This window comes from Pleurodeles waltl, chromosome 12 (genome assembly GCF_031143425.1).
Source record: "Pleurodeles waltl isolate 20211129_DDA chromosome 12, aPleWal1.hap1.20221129, whole genome shotgun sequence".
Taxonomy (NCBI): domain Eukaryota; kingdom Metazoa; phylum Chordata; class Amphibia; order Caudata; family Salamandridae; genus Pleurodeles; species Pleurodeles waltl.
In genome coordinates this window covers 613,110,506-613,125,285 of record NC_090451.1, presented here as the reverse complement: position 1 = coordinate 613,125,285, position 14,780 = coordinate 613,110,506, and positions in this window count along the sequence as shown.

Here is a 14,780-nt window from a genome sequence, read left to right as displayed (position 1 = left end):
CTTTGTGAATCAGGCCCAAAATCTCCCTGTGCCGAAACATATGAAATGCAAAGCGTGTAAGACGTATTTGTGTAATCCGCGCTGGATGTACGTGACCAAGGTCACCTTCCAATCCCTCATGCTGTGTACAGCACCTCAAAACTAGGGCCCATATTTATACGTTTTTAGCGTCGCATTTGCGCTGCTTTTTGAAGCCAAAGTGGCGCAAACTTACAAAATACAATTGTATTTTGTATGTTTGGGCCGCTTTTGCCTCAAATGCGGCGCTAGAAAAGTATAGAAAAGTATAAATATGGGCCTAGGTTTCTGCTATACCAGTAGATACATACAAAACAAATATGGGCAATGGTGTTAAGAAGCAGCAAGTGAAGGACCGTCACCAAATTTATGCAACTGGCTCTTTTTTGCCAGGTCACATTGTGTATGGCCGCTAGGTAAGCCTTCTATGGCCCAATCTCAGGAGGCGCTTGTTATCCTTGGGCCCACACCATCACATGTGAGTTATGACATCACGTCTGAATGCTTTACATAGAAGGCAAAACAGAGGCAAGCAAATCATTCGGCCTTTTGCCATTTCTAATGTTGCACCTGGGGTGTCTCTTACATGTACTTACAGGTTATGACAAGCTACAGTCTCTCTAATCAGACAGTCTGACGAGCTTTGGCAACATGTCCGCTGATGGCAAGAGTCAAACAGGCTCATTCACAATGCTGGAAGCTGCAACGGAAGTGGGACTATGAGTCCGGTGGGTATTGTGACAGGTAGTCAGCCAGGATGGAAGATCATGCTTTGCACGTTACGGCATCATTATGGAGCATGTGGCAGATTGGCCATCATTGTATGCAGGCTGGCAGGGTGCTTTTCAGGTTGTTAATGGTGTACTCTAGCAGTCTGCGATACGCGATTAGGACGTATGGGACGCCATAAAGAAATAAAGGGAAATATCTGCTTCCCTACATGTCAGCCAATGCTTCTTACTCAGTATTCAAGATGTGTTGATGAGCTGAACTCAGCAATCGCTGCTTGCTGATTTTTAAGCTGGAGTGCCTTGTTCTGTCTTCTAGTGTGCAGTATGGTGCTTATACCTTCAACCCTCTGAGGCATGTGTCCATTTCAATGTCTAGATTGGCAAAGGCATTTATTAATTCATTTGGAAGCAACCATTTACTCCCCCATTAACAACCAGTTAAAAAAAGGCTCAAGCCAAGCTTTACTAAGTAACCATCAAATAAGTAGAGGCTCATATGGCACGGGAAACAGATAAATTAAAACATCACAAACCACAAAATGAGATTGAAAATATAAATAGCTCTGTACACATGAAACCATCTTTTTCTGCTTCCTATATTATCCAAGCGATTGTTCTGTGTCAGTAATGCTTGTACCAGTTCTGTGTAACTCCACGCTCAAGATAGTCCCGAGATGTGAATGAACAGTAGATATTTTTGTGAAGGCATTAAATGCTCCCCAATAGAGATGGAAGCCCATGAGAGAACCTATTATGTGTTAGTGCGTCCATGTGCATAAAAGCCATATAAATAAAGAGTGAAGTAACAAAAAGGGCAGTTCATAAACCAAATTGGTCAGAGAAACCATCTATGCATTATTCATCACATGTAGATTTCAAACTGTCTCGAAATCTCAGAATATCACTCCATAAAGAAACGAAAAGAATAGTTTCGCAATGTCATCCCTTTATTATGGACATTTGAAGCCTGTTACTGACTCCCTGAAAAGGTTATAGGGTGTAGGTGCAGGCTGCTACCACTTGCTCTTTCCAAAACAGCTGTTTACAACTTCTTTCCAGCAAAGATAATGTCATTCAGATGGATCATTTTAATGCATGGCTCACTATTTTCAGGGCAAGCATTAACCTGCTTTCTGGGATCAGTACTTAATATGCAGGCGATTTATAAATTCGACCCTTACAGGACATGTACCACACTGTCCCCAGCAGTCTCCTCAGATTTTTCACTTTTCAGAGACAAGATTAACTTGCCTATTTTGACTTTGGGCACTGGAGAACTGCTAAACAGTTTCTAGTGCATGTGCTTTGACTCCTAAATCATGGTAAATCATGGTAAAATATTTACGAAACGGCATTGACATGTTACACTTTTAAGTAATTGATTAGCAACACAAATTTCTGCCCGAGGGAATCACTGTGATCCATAAAGTATTTTGTTTGAGTACACTTTATGGACAGAATTAATCAATGTAGGGCTCACCAATTGTTATAAATATATCTGAATTAATTTTATTATATAGTTCACCAAAGTACGTTGAAAGAGGCTACATAGATGTGAAAATGAAAATAGATACTACAATGAGTACACAATATAAACATTTAATAAAAATTATAGTTGGGCTTTTTAGCACATCCTCTAAAACGAGATAGGAAACAAGCAGCTTTGCAAGTATGTTTCAATCAATGACAAGATGTTGATGTTTTGGTCCTGTTAGCAAAACTATCAGGACCGTCATCAGGTCTTTCATATTAGCATGGATAAGTTCTGGATACACTGCAAATGAAATAATGGGAGAGGTTGGACACAGGGACAATGGCTGCCATCAGTGCTGAAGCCAGAGTCTGAAATGCTCGCTGTTGGGCTGCCTGACCAGAATGAATGCCCTCCAGGTATGCATTTGTCTGTTGCAACTGCCTCTCTACACCCTGGATGGCATTCAGAATGGTAGACTGCCCAACAGTGAGGGATCTCAGGAGGTCAATGGCCTCCTCACTGAGGGCAGCAGGGCTGACTGGGGCAGGGCCTGAGGTGCCTGAAGCGAAGGAGATGCCCACCATCCTGGGTGAGCGGACACGTGGCACATGCTGAGGGGCTGCTGGGAGGGCGGTGCTGGTAGGGGGGGTGGCGGCTGTACCTGTAGAAGCGGGGGGCACAGAGGGGCCCGCCACTGCAAGGGAGCTCCCATCAGAGGAGGAGTCAGTGTCGCTGGTCTCTGCTCCAGTCCCCGCTGTGGAGCTCCCCTCGCCCTCTGTCCCACTGGTGAATTTTGACTCCGTAGTCTGGCCCTCCAGGGCCAGGTGGGATGCAGCTCCCTCCTGCTCCGGTGGCACAGCTCCTCCGCCTGATAATGCTAATGCACACAAGAACAGGGAGACCAAAAAAAGGGGGGGAAAGAAAGTAGAAAGACATGTTCAGTACATGCAATACCGCTACCGTTGGCGGACACTACATACACAGCAGCCCTCAGCACTACACCATGCACTTAGAGTTCCCTAATTCCTCACAGGGACATGGGGTACATGGCCTATGGCCCATTGCTGCACACATGGAAGTCACAGGAGCCTGACTAGGTGTAGATGGCTCTTACTACTGGTGGGGTTGGGGTGCCACTTAGCCTGCCTCACAAAGCGTCCTTGCCTACAAGGCTCACCCTAGCCTAGGGGAACCCACAGCCCACCTCCCCCACCCAGACACCTCCAATGCGCGCAGAGTCAGATGAATGTGACTGTACTCACCCCCTTGTGGCTGCTGTGAAGCCCTCAAGTGCCCATCTAACTCCAGATATGCCACTGCCAGGTTCCGGAATAATCAGGGGGGGTCATGGTGCGATGGGCACCCCTCCCACATTGGGAGGCCATCCCCAGCTGGGCCTCCGCCATCTTCTTGCTGCAGCGGCAAATGTTCTCCCATCTTTTATGGCAGTAGGTGCTCCGTCTGTGGTGGACCCCCAGGGCCCGGACGTCCTTGGAGATGGCACGCCAAATATCGTTCTTCTGGTGGGCGCTGACCTACAGGAATAGTACAGGGGAAAAGGTACAACATTAACCGTCTGAACCATCACAGTCATTGGCCCACGTACCCACCCTTGCCCTGACGCACATACACTCACCGTCCGATCATGCACGCCTCACCCCTCCCATCTCCCATCCACACCACTACAAACGGGCATTGCCCATACAGCATGCTCACAGTGTACTCACCTGTTTGTCTGGAGGACCATAGTGTAGCGTTTACTGAGGGAGGACCCCATCCACTAGTTTTTCCAACTCCTCCGATGTGAAGGCAGGGGCCCTTTCTCCAGACACATGAGCCAACGTAGCTTCCAGACTGAGGTCACAGCAGCAGTGTAGGTCCTCTCCTGTTGAAGATCAGGTATCAAGTGAGTGAACAGAAAGAAAATGTCGATCACGTCCGCGGCGGTGCGTATCGTCACCGCTGGCGTACATCATCATTGGCTCCTGGGACCTATAGGGTCCAATGTTAACCAATGCAGGATTGCGCTGCGGTCTTCGACCGCCTACCGTGAGGGTGTACATGGCATTCATTTTAAATGCGTCACACATATCTAGGCCTTGCATACACACTAAGACAGGCACATAGCGGATTGACAAATGTGTGCAAGAAAGTTGTGTTTTTAGTACCTCAGTGTTGGCTGACCCTCTAATCGCTGTTCTCATACATAGAGCACGTCTGCTGGGGCAGGTGAGGAGATGGCGGCATCCTCCGGTGTACAGACCGCTAATGGACCGGTCGACAACGGAAGAGCGACATGTCATTGTGACCTACAGACTTGATCGTGCCACAATCCAGGAACTATGTGCCCAGTTGGAGCCAGACCTGATGTCAGCGATCCGCCATCCCACAGGAATCCCCCCTCTAGTGCAGGTGCATTAGGTACTCCATTTCCTGGCAAGTGGGTCTTTTCAAACTACAGTGGCCATAGCATCAGGGATGTCCCAGCCTATGTTCTCAAACGTGTTGTCCAGAGTGTTGTCTGCCCTGCTGAAACACATGCGCAGCTACATCGTTTTCCCTCAGGTGGAGGATTTGCCTACAGTGAAAGGTGACTTCTGTGCCCTGGGATATATCTCCAACATCATAGGTGCCATTGATGGGACACATGTGGTCTTGGACCCCCCGCAGGAGTGAACAGGTGTACAGAAACCGGAAGAGCTAACATTCTATGAATGTGCAGTTGGTGTGTTTGGCAGACCAGTACATCTCCCATGTGAACGCCAAGTTTCCTGGCTCAGTGCATGACGCCTACATTCTGCAACTCCAGAGGCACCGTGTGTGGCTATTAGGTGAGGAAAAGGACCCTATAGAGTGTGAATAGTTGTCTGGGGTTGTCCCTAAGGGTTGGTGTGTGTCTAACAGTTGTCCCTCGACATTTGCAGGTGACTCTGGCTACCCCAACCTGTCATGGCTACTGACCCCAGTTAGGAATCCCAGGACAAGGGCAGAGGAACACTACAATGAGGCACATGGGCCAACTAGGAGGGTAATAGAGAGGACCTTCGGCCTCCTGAAGGCCAGGTTCCTGTGCCTCCATATGACAGGTGGTTTCCTGTGCCTCCATATGACAGGTGGTTCCCTATACTACTCACCGAAGAAGGTGTGCCAGATCATCGTGGCCTGCTGTATGCTGCACAACTTGGCTTTGCGACAACAGGTGCCTTTTCTGCAGGAGGATGGTCCAGAAGGAGGTCTTGTGGCTGCTGTGGAGCCTGTGGACAGTGAAGAAGAAGAGGCAGAAGAAGAGTACATAGACAACAGAAACACCTTTATCCAGCAATACTTCCAGTGAGACACAGGTAAGAAGATATCACTGCCTCCTACATCTGATAAAATTGTTCGACCTATCATCTGTCTGTCAGATTCACCCAGTGTATGGACCCTTATTTGTCACTTTCCCCTTCGATTTCACAGATGTGGGTCCCACTGTGTGACCTCTGCTATGTTACCTCATGGACTAGAGCTGTGTGACATTGGTATGTTGACATTACAATGGACATTGCTATTTCCCTTAGTTATTGCAAATACACATTTGTGAAAGCACAGACTGACTCCAGCTTATTTTGTGATTCAAGGGTGGTTATTTAAGTGCTAAATTGTGGATTGGGTTGTAAAATGGGCAGGGGTGATGGTGGAGGAATGTCCATGGCAGAGTCCAGCCTATTTGTCTCACAGGTACGTTGTCCAAATGGGCATAGGAAGTGGAGCCAGGGCAGTTGAAGGATGGACATGGTGACAAAGTGGGACAGAAGGATGACATTCTTTTCTCATTTCTTGGCGGGGGTCTTGGCATTGTTCTCTGTCTTAGTCCTGGATCTCAGGGACCACTTGCGGGGTGGTTCTCCATCTGCAAGGGGTGGGGTGCTGGTGTTGTGGTCCAGTGGCGGTGCCTCCTGTCCACTAGCGCCGGCAGAGGTGGTGGGCAGTTTATCATCCAGGATAGTGTCAGGGGCCCCTTCTTGTGCCACAGTCTCCCTCCTGGTGTTCACGAGGTCCTTCAGCACCCCTACAATGGTGCCCAGGGTGGTATTGATGGACTTGAGTTCCTCCCTGAACCCCAAATATTGTTCCTACTGCAGCCGCTGGGTCTCCTGAAACTTGGTCAGTACCGTTGCCATCGTCTCCTGGGAATGATGGTACGCTCCCATGATGTTGGAGAGGGCCTCGTGGAGAGTGGGTTCCCTGGGCCTGTCCTCCCCCTATCGCACTGCAGACCTCCCAGTTCCTCGGCTTTCCTTTGCCTCTGTCCCCTGAACCATGTGCCCACTGCCACTGCCCCCAGGTCCCTGCTGTTCTTGGGGTGGTGGGTTAGCCTGGGTTCCCTGTAGTGGTGGACACACTGCTGCTTGATGTGTCCTGGGGACAGAGGTATGGGCCCGCTGGGTTGGTGCTGTGCTGGTGTTTCCTGAGGGGGGAGGCTCTGTGGTGGCCTATGACTGTGTGAGGGGAACCGACTGTCCCGAGGTCCCTGATGGGCCGGGCTGGTCATCTAGATCCAGTTGGACAGAGCTGCTGTCATCACTGTGGGCCTCTTCTGTGGGGGGAGTGGACATGTCTGGAACCTCCTGTCCAGTGACGTTGGGTAGGGGTCCTGCAGGGGTGTAAAGGCATTATTATTGCATCTGTGTGTGCCATGGTGTGCAATGGGTGGGTGACCCTGTACCCCAGTGCTTACATTCTTGTGTAGGACCTTGTGTGCTAATTGTTTAGTGGTCTGTGTGGGTATCTGTAGTGGACATGCATTGGTGATGGGTGTCCATGCTTTGGTGTTGCATGCAGGGCTTGTTATTGGGATGTGTGGTTTGTGGTAGGGGGACATATGTGAGGAGTTGGAGTGATGGGGGTGAGGGCGAGGGTGGGGTCATGTGATAGCATGCGGGTGGGGGATGAAGTAGTTAAAGATTTGACTTACCAGAGTCCATTCCTCCAGCTACTCCTGCGAGGTTCTCAGGATGCAGTATAGCCAAGACCTCCTCCTCCCATGTTGTTAGTTGTGGGGGAGGAGGTGGGGTTCCGCCGCCAGTCCTCTGTACCGCAATGTGGTGTCTTGAGACCAAGGAATGCACCTTCCCCGTAGGTCATTCCACCTCTTCCTGATGTCATCCTGTGTTCTTGGGTGCTGGCCCACTGCGTTGACATGTCCACGATTCTGCGCCATAACTCCATCTTCCTAGCTATGGAGGTGTGCTGCATCTGTGATCCGAATAGCTGTGGCTCTACTCAGATGATTTCCTCCACCATGACCCTGAGCTCCTCCTCAGAAAACCTGGGGTGTCTTTGCGGTGCCATGGGGTGGTGTGAGTGATGTGTGAGGTGGTGTGTGTTGTGATGTGTGGGGTGATGTTTAGGGGTGTGTGGTGTTTTGTGCATTTATGTGTATGTGTGATGATGTTGTGTGCCTCTGTATGCTGGTGTGGTCTTTGCTTTGCTGTCTCTCTGCTTCTTCCAAATTTTTCGTTGTAAGGGTTTGTGGGTAATGTGGGAGTGTGTTTTTTATTGTATTGGGTGTGTGGGAGTGTTGTGTGTATGTGTATTAGGTGTGTGTATTTGGAATTGTCCAATGTGGAAGTGTTTTGTGAAAGTGTGTGTATTTTAAGCGTGGCGGTGTGTACCGCCAATGGAATAACGCAGTTGAAAAACCGTCGCGTGGATTCGTGGGTCGTGATAGTGTGGGCGTATTCCTGTTGGCGTGACGGTGGAGGTTTTTTTATCGCCAGTTTATCACTGACCTTTGGTGTGGCGAACTTGTGTAGGTGTCTGAATTTTGGTGGATTCTGAGCTGTAGGTCGTAATGATTGTGGCGGGATTCCGCGGCCGCAGCGGTATGTTGGCGGTCTTCTGCACGGCGGTAAGCGGGATTTACCACCAATGTTGTAATGAGGGCCATGGTAATGTGTTTTATATGTCCTAACAGTGAAATATTGCTAAATTCGTTTTTCACTGTTGCACGGCCTGTCCCTCTCATAGGTTAACATGGGGGCTACCTTTAAATCTGATTAAAGTGTAGATTCCCTTTAGGAGCGGAGAGACATGTGGAGTTTGGGGTCTCTGAGCTCATAATTTAAAAATACATCTTTTAGTAAAGTTGATTTTAAGATTGTGTGTTTGAAAATGCCACTTTTAGAGAGTGAGCATTTTCTTGCTTATACCATTTCTGCGACTTTGCCTGTTTGTGGATTCCCTGTCTGGGTCAGTTTGACAGTTGAGCTTGTTGCACCTCTCACTAGACAGTGACACAAAGGGAGCTGGGGTGTAGTCTGCATTTCCTGATGAGCCATCTGTGCTAGGAGGGAGGGGAGGAGTGGTCACTCATACCTGAAAGGGCTGTGCCTGTCCTCACACAATGCAGTCTCCAACCCCCTGGTGAGTGTCTGGGGCCTAGCCTGGTCAAGGCAGGATTTCAGAGTCAAGAGAGACTTGGCTTTGAAGTAGGCCTACTTCAAAGGAGAAGTTGGGTATAAGAAGGGCACCCAAACCCACAGACTTTAGAACACTTCTGGAAAACAAGAGGAACCTCTGCCCGGAGAAGAGCTGAAGAGCTGAGGAAGAAGAGCTGCCCTGCCTGTGACTGTGCTTTGTGGAGCTATTCTGCAGTTGCTGCTTCTGCTAGAGTAAGAGGGCAAAGACTGTACTTTGTGTACCTTCCATCTTGTGAAGATCTCCAAGGGCTTGATTTAGACCATGCCTCCTGTTGTTTCAAGTCTCATGGACCGCAAAGACTTCTCTCTGCCAGCACCTGGAGTCTCTGGAGAGACTCCTACTCTGCCCTGTGGTGCCCATCCAGTTCCTGGGACCCTGAAAGGAGAAGCTGGCAACTCTGGTCTGCGGCTGAAGAAACAACGCACAGCCGGCTCCGAAGATAAAAATCTACGCTTGTGGAAACGCGACTGAAGAATCGACGAACGGAGCTAGAGAAACAACGCGCAGCATCGCTGACGGAGGCTGGAAGATCGCAACCCATGCTACGTGGTTTTCGGATCATCATGCGGTTGGATTTCCGATGCAAACACCGCTGGGCATGTAAAAACAACGCAAGGCCTGCCCGGACCCGAGAGTGCTGACCGGATCGACGCATCGCTCTCCTGCGGAGAGAAGAAACGATGCACGCCGACCTGACTAAAGGAGAAACGGTGCAAGGTCTCGCTTGTGAGTGAAATCGACGCATCGCAAGCCCTCCTTGACGCACACTCCCCCGTGGGGGTTATTTTTTACGCACCCAAGATATATTTTTACGCTAACAGTGTTAGTGTGTGTTTTAAACTACAGAAAGACTCTTTTTGCTTTTTGATTGATAACGTGACTTGTGTATTGTGGATGTTTGTCGTTTTGGTTTTGTTTTGTTTAGATAAATACTTCCTATTTTTCTAAACCTGTGTTGTGTCATTTTGTAGTGATTTCATTAAGTTACTGTGTGTGTTGGTAGAAATACTTTACACATAGCACTCTGAAGTTAAGCCTACTGATCGTGCCAAGCGACCAAGGGGGTAAGCAGGGGTTAGCTGAGGGTGATTCTCTTTTACCCTGACTGTAGGGAGGGTCCTTGCTTGGACAGGGGGTAACCTGACTGCCAACCAAAGACCCCATTTCTAACAAGGCTTCTTCATTATCTCATAACAATAAATACAAAATGAATTATATTTTGGGAATTTAGTTGTCCAAAACGAATGTCACCATTAAGCCCATCCATGTTTTTGTGTAACTTGTACACCCAAAGTCGCTACCTTTCCAATATTCTGTTCTTCATATTTGTATCTATATTTGCATGTTTTATCTTGTCAATGACTGTCCATCTCAAGTAATTTCCAGTGCCCAACTGTAAGGAAGTGGTTGGCCAATCTTTTTGTTTCTTTTGCATCTTATGGTGCTGCAATGTTTATTAATGCAGATGCAACTTGTCCTCGAGGTTATACCTAGATGTTTTAGGCTACAAGGCCATATTATGAATTCAATTATGTTAGTAGAATTACACTTTGAATTTGGTTCAACATCCATGTAGCCTTCAGTCCCAACTCTGCAGTCTTCTAGGTTTATTAAGTGTACATATGTTGCAGCTTCTTCAATGGAAACATCCTGCTATCTATAGGAGTCCCCGCAGTGTAGTATCTGTATTAGTTGTGCTAGTAGTGGGCCTTCTATGTATCACTAGGGTGTGAAGATTAACACTGCTTTTAAAGGAGAACATGGCTTTTTCCAAGGGCAGGGTCCTGGGTTCAGAATCAGCCAGTGCTTATTTATGATTTTTCTCATTGTATTTGATGCACTGTTATATGTAGTAACACAGATATGGTAGCCTCTCAGGGGTTTTAGATCGGTTTCTAAGAGGACGTCTTTATGGTTACATCTAACCATTTTGTTAGCCTTATCTATAATAATTTGATGAGGATATTTGTGGTTTTGTAGTTTGGTTTATTAGCTCACCTGCCTGGTTGTCATTATTTGATATTGCTGAATAATGACTATGTATATATACAATTTGACCAAGTGCTAAGCTTCCCTTATTGCTATTGGCTGTAAATATTCAAATAGGAGAAGTCTGTAAGTCTGTTTCTGTCTATCGCGGAGGTCTTCAAACTGTAGGACGTACCCTACGGGGGGGTCCACAGTGGAATTCCTTGTGGGTGCACATGCCTCGGCAGCGAAGTGTAAATGAATACGGCCTGGGAGCGTGACTGTTTATTTTTTGTGATTCTAGGCCGTTTTTACTTATGTGACTGAATTTGGGTTGCCACCATTCACAGAGAAATATGCTGTGCCAGCCATCTGTTCACATTTTATGATTCTGCAAAGGCCCAGACATAGCTAAGTAAAACATTTTATTTTGCAGTGTTATATAGTGCAAACTCGACCCAAATATATTTGAACACTTCACATAAGCACCAGTTACGTAAAACAAGGACACATTCATAATTATATTATATTATATTACAATGTATTATATTATATTATATTATATTATATCATATCGCATATCATGTATCCTGGTACGTATCATATCATGTACGTGTATCATATCATGTATCATATCATATATCATATTGTGTAGCATATCGTATTTTGTGTATCGTATATCATTTATTGTATTGTATTGTATGAACTCATCTGTATTTATACTTAACATTGTTTTAATGTTTTTGTTCACTTTAATTATCAGTCAGAGGTCATTAGGGCAGCCATAGAACATATTTTAAGGTGTTTTGTTCTAGAATTTTTGTTGAAAGTATGCACTAATAACAGGAAAAAATATCTGTTTGTAACAGACACTAAAATACTGGTCATGTTGGGAAGTGTGACCATGGCCCTGGGGTGTTGGGGTCAAAGACATGGCAAAAAACAACAAAATATTTCATAAGTATTTTGTTTGCCTTTTTTCACCTATACAGCAACTGAATAATAAAAATGCACACACCTTAAACGAAAAATAAATGCAAATCAACTATTTGGTGTGAAAGGCACTCTTTTACATTATGAAACAGCAGTTGTTTAATGTGATCACTGCAGATGTCTGTGAGACCAGGGAGTCACAGAATCGAATCCTGCTTGGCGCAATGCAGAATAGAGACTTGCGTATTCATAGTACTTTGAGGTCTCAGCAAGTAACAGAAAGCACCGTGAATATTTGAGTCAATAGTTTAAAATGTTATTACTCACAATATAAGATAGGTTGCCACACAATAATTTACTGTAAATGATAAAACAAGTGCTCTCCAAGAATAAATATTAGCAATAGCTAACTGGACTTTGCCTAAGGCAGACATTGTTATAAGTCCACTCAAAGGATACTTTATAAAAATCTGAATTCATACATTATCTTTCAAAAATATATTTATGTAATTGTGATACTTCAAGTAACTCCTTAAATTAAAGTGCTTTAGAGACCCCTCCCTGTCAGCACCCTCTAAGCTCTCCAGGTGCCTATAAACAATTCAGAGACGATTGTTTTAACAAAATGTACGGGAACTGGTTTTGTAAAATTAAAACCACCTTGGTCCCCATGGACCTGGTCAACATTGATCTCTGTTTAAATGTAGATGTCCTCTCAGATGAGTCAAACAGGTAGCAGTGAGGTGGCCAAACGGGTCATATTCAGAGCTCTGATTGCCCTGGCCACTGGAGCCTCAGAGTAATGGCTCAGGAGAAAGCAGAACAGAGCAAACTCTATATATAGTTTCAAAGAGATGACCTAGAGAAGGAGGGTGTGATGAGTGATTTATTTTTTTCATTCACAAATGGATAGAGACAGCTTCCTCGTGTCCTCAAAGAGATGCCTTGAAGAAGGCGTTGTGAAATACAGACCCTTTATTTTTAAAGTGCCATCACTCCCATCTGTGCAGCAGATGCATTGGCACCAGGGCAACGGCTAGAGGGACTACTGTACTCCAATTAAGAAAATGTTACTTGGCAAAAATGGGGCTGGTGAGCCATTTTCCTTGTTAGCATTGGGGCCACCATCCCCCTTTGCGCAGGGAACAAGTCCCAAGCTACAGATTGTAATATGTGGGGCATTTTCCTGTTTTTGCCACAAAGGGCCAGGCAGACTGTTTTAGGGCTCAGGCCTAGGAGGTATAGCCCTGTAGTGTAGATAGAGTAGTAGGTGTTATTGGTGCTGCAAGTGCAGTGTCACTGGGGCCCAGGCATGTGAGGGCCCAGGCATGTGACGACCTAACTAAACGCCTATTATGGCCAACATTCTTGCTTGTATTAGGGCTCAGTGCACCCTTGCTGTGCCAGGGTTCCTTTTGGCATTGAACCAATGGCCCAAGAGACGAGAACATTGAAGTAGAGGAGACGCCTCAGCTTGAGCCTCCGAGAGATTGCAAAAAGGAGATTGGGACAGTTTAACAAAGGCCAGGGCCGACTGCCTGATTCACAATGCATAAAAACTCATTAGTGAGGCAGGTGCAGTGGCACTGGGCCCCAGGAGTGTGAAGGTCCCACTGCATCACAGTTATGACTGTCTCACTTTACAATTGAGGCATCGCTACAAAGAGGCAGGCAGCCCATGAGAGCCACTTTTTCGGGAAAGTCCAGACTCTCTTTCAAGATCAGAGTGATGGTTAGGCCTGGTGGGGAAAAGGTGAAAGAGGAAGAGGGGATAGCCTGCTACTCAGGGCTGCAGCTATCATTACTGCATAGGACACCACTCTGTGCTTCGTTTTCAAAAAATAAAAATGCAGGAGATCAAATGGTTTCTCAGAGCTGGCTGCTGGCCAGTGTTGATGAACACAGAGCTTGTCTAGTTTTAATTCCACTTCATTTCTCTTTCTTCCACAACCCGAATCTCCATGACTCTTTACTTCAGTCCTTCTCCTTCCTCTGATCCCCACTTCCTCCCTTTGTCATGATTGTCTTACCTTTTTCATTTTCCATTTTTCTCTTTTGGCCTGTCTCATTTTCTCTTTGGGTGAAAATGTAATGATAAAAATAAGCCCCAGTCCCCAAAAAGAAGTGCCGGTGCCCGCCAAATGCAACCACTGACACACATTAGACTGTGACCACCTACTCGAGACCTGCAACTGACAATGACTGTTTTTAGAATAAAATCCATCCCAATCATTCTCCACCTGTTAACAATTCACCTTACCAGGGCCCTTTACAAGGAACAGACTAGTAAATGACTGTCGCTTTTTGACTTGCAACATTAAAAACAAATATGAAATTCCATCACAGCAAGTCACAAAGTGAGGTTCCTTCCTAGACAAACGACAGGTTAACGCGCAAGTACAGAAATATAAACGCCGCTTCTTGCTTGGGCATTTCACCATTAGCCTTTGTTAAGTTTGCAAACTGGAGAATAGTGGAAGCTGTCGTTTTCTTCTTTTCTCATTCCATAAACTCACACTCTGTGACTTAAACCTCCCAGAGCAATGTTCTTCGCTTTCAAAATGCAGCGTTCAACTTGAAGCAAAGCACAATTAACTGTCACCCTCCAAGGAAGAAGCCCTGTGACTCATAGTTCCCACCAAGGTCTGGCCTATTTAAATGGTTTCCACATTGTGTTTTCAGTTCTCTGTTTCAGACTTCAGAGTCGGTATAATTACTGGGCCATTGCCACCCTTTTCCTAGCAGATCACGCCACCTGGTTTCTTTACGTAGTTAACAACCATTGGCAAAGCCACTAGGTCGCGCCCATGTGAGAGCTATTTGCTTTTCCAATGTCTTTTAGCTATATTAGTCATGGCTGCATGGAAAAAACGTTAGAGGCATGGCGTAGATTGGCATAGAGAAGAGTGGCACAGTGGGGAGTGTGGTAGAGTTGCATAGAGTTGGGTGGCATGCAGTGGTATAGAGCAGCATAGAGCTGAGTGGAGTGGCATAGAGGAGAGTGGCACAGAACAAAGTCGAGTAGAGTGGCACTGAATGGAATGGCATGGAGTGGCACTGAATAGCATAAAGTGGAGTTGCCTGGAGCAGAGTGGCACAAAGAGGAGTGTGTAGGGTAGAGTGGCATATGGCGGAGGGGAGTGGCCTGGAGTGGCATAGAGTAGAGTGGCATACAGTAGAGTGCAATAGAGTAG